General features: G+C 37.2%; 1 pseudogene; it reads left to right on the top strand.

The window, feature by feature from the left end:
- The first annotated feature begins 314 nt into the window (after window positions 1-314).
- Window positions 315-2210, top strand: LOC120764990 (protein fem-1 homolog C-like; annotated as a pseudogene).
- Window positions 2211-2874: the final 664 nt, after the last annotated feature.

Here is a 2874-nt window from a genome sequence, read left to right as displayed (position 1 = left end):
ATTCCTTCTCTACTTGCTTAATCAGCTTTAAGTTTCAGGAATTCCAGCTTACAACTACAGCCTTCACCTCTGCGACCACCGAGGGACAGAAAGAGACCCTCCTAGCAACACGTCACACATACATCATCGGAGGAAAGAAGCAAGATAAAAGCAAGACTGAAAAATCTGCCAATTCACGGCAGTTGGTGGAGCGAGACTCCCCTGCCGTCCAGCGCTGTATTTGCCTTTGCTTTGCCTGCTGTAATGTAATAAATTCATATTGGAACTTTTCTTTGTGTTCATAGTCTATTACATTGCTCAGCCCGGTTGACGCCATGGAGATTAAAAGAAGAAAGTGATACTAACCAGACACAATTCTTTGTTTGAATGGAATTTATGTATCACGTATGAAATGTATGAATATTCATCAGGCTATTGCTTTTAAGAGATAATCCTTTGTTAACAGAGGTCCTTCTTCGGAGCTTCTTGCTCGGAAGAGGCACCCAGATGTCTGTAACTTTGTTTTTTTTATTGTCTCGTATTGTCCTAACTCTAAAATTGTTCAATTTTTTACTCTAATTCTATTTTTTTATAACCATCTTATTTACTATTAAACTTTTAAAATTTTAAAACAAGTGATTGGCGTTTATCACAACTTCATCTGGACTGCTACCACCACGGTTTCAGGTTGTATTCTGACTCTGTCAGTGATCTTTTGTACTATTGCGTGTGTTTTATTTTATTTTACCTATTTTTTTTCTCTCCTATTAAATTGTTTTTTCTGACTTGGAGTCTCTCACTGGTTTTCCCTTCAAGCCAGCATAGTAGATATCAAACTTTTTTTTTTTTTTTTGCCTGTTAGTGGGGGGATATCTGGACTATAATTTGATAATGGTTTATTGTAATTGTTTTTCTTCTTGTGCTAGGAAACACTGCATTACATGACTGTGCAGAATCTGGAAGTTTAGAGATCATGAAGATGCTTCTCAAGTATTGTGCTAAGATGGAAAAAGATGGCTTTGGAATGATTCCTCTTCTGTCAGCCAGTGTGACAGGCCACACAAATATTGTGGACTTCCTGACTCAACATGAACAGACTAGTAAGACAGAATGTATAAATGCTCTGGAACTTCTAGGAGCAACATTTGTGGGCAAAAAGAGAGATCTACTTGATGCTTTGAAATACTGGAAGGGAGCTATGGAAATGAGCTACAATGATAGGATTAGTATCCTGAACAAACCTGTGCCACAAACACTAATTATGGTCTATGATTATGCTAAAGAGGTAAACAGCTTAGAAGAGCTAGAAAATCTTATTGCAGATCCTGATGAGATGAGAATGCAAGCACTATTAATTAGAGAACGTATTCTTGGTCCTTCTCGCCCAGATACATCCTACTATATTAAGATACTGAGGTGCTGTCTATGCAGACACTGGAAACTTTAAACAATGCATCAACTTATGGAAATATGCTTTGGACATACAGCAGCGCAATCTAGATCCACTGGGCCCTATGACAGCCAGCAGTTTACTATCATTTGCTGAACTCTTCTCCTTCATACTGCAGGACAAGGCAAAAGGCCTGCTAGGCACTATTATCGCATTTGATGATCTAATGGGTATACTATGCAAAAGTGTTCTCGAAATAGAGCGGGCCATGAAACAAATCCAGTGTCCTGATCCAATGCAGCTGAACAAAGCTCTTTCTATCATTTTGCATTTAATTTGCTTGTTGGAAAAAGTACCTTGCACCTCAGAACAGGAGGATTTTAAGAAACAGACTATATATAAGTTTCTTAAGCTTCAGCCTAGAGGGAAGAATAACTTCAGTCTGCTTCTCCTTGCTGTTGACAAGAATACTACATGTGTGGGTTGCTACCCAGTTTGTAAATTCCCCTCTCTACAAGTTACTGCTGTCCTGGTGGAATGTGGTGCTAATATAAATGTCAGAGACTGATAACAAGTCCTTTACATATTGCTGCACTGAACAACCATCCAGGCATAATGAATTTTCTCATCAAGTCAGGTTCACACTCTGATGCCACAAACTTGCATAAATAAACTGCTAGCGATCTATTGGATGAGAAGAAAATAGCAAAAAACTTCATCCATCCATCCTATAAATCATGCTACACTGCAATGTCTTGCTGCTTGTGTTATAGTGAATCATAACATATGCTATGCAGGGCACATCCCTGAAAAGCTAGAGAATTTTTTTTTTGCTTCATAGATAATAGCGTGCAATCACAGAGTGCTGTTGTTGAAGCATGACTTTGTGACAATGTTTTTCTTGTGCGCTGTTGCAATATATTCCTTTAGTTTGCTCCATCTTGCGCTCATTTTCTAAAGCAATGTTAGAATTGCATCTACAGAGTTGGTTAACCAGTATTTGAATATGCTATATATTGTATTTTGTGGATTATTTAAAAATATAGTGCTATATTTAGACTTTTAAAATTGTTTGCCATAGGTTGGTCTATTCTGGTGGTTTTTTCCTGTCAGGTGTTTAGGACTGAATTGAATATTTTCCACTGATTTCTTTTTACTACAGCTGTTGTGTGGATTTTATACAGTTGGAGGGTCTTTTTTTTTTCTTTTTTTTTTTTTTTTTTTGGTTTTGCTTGAGCATTTCTACTTTTACTCTGTTCTTTTTCTATGGACTTCTTAACATTTGCAAATATCATAAGTGCTTTTTATCTTCTCTATGCAATGACTTGAATGCGACTGTGGTGAGCAATTCTATGCAACAGTTGTCCAATTTCAACTTAAATGCCCATTTTGATTTGCAGTTTTGTTTGGAGCTCTTTTTGAGAATGCTGCCTTCATAGCATTACAGATTATGGACCTTCATATCACCTTTCTGAACTGGGGTTTAACTGTTATATTCTAGCTGT

This window comes from Hirundo rustica, chromosome W (genome assembly GCF_015227805.2).
Source record: "Hirundo rustica isolate bHirRus1 chromosome W, bHirRus1.pri.v3, whole genome shotgun sequence".
NCBI classification, from domain to species: Eukaryota; Metazoa; Chordata; class Aves; order Passeriformes; family Hirundinidae; genus Hirundo; species Hirundo rustica.
This window is presented reverse-complemented; position numbering and strand designations above follow the sequence as displayed.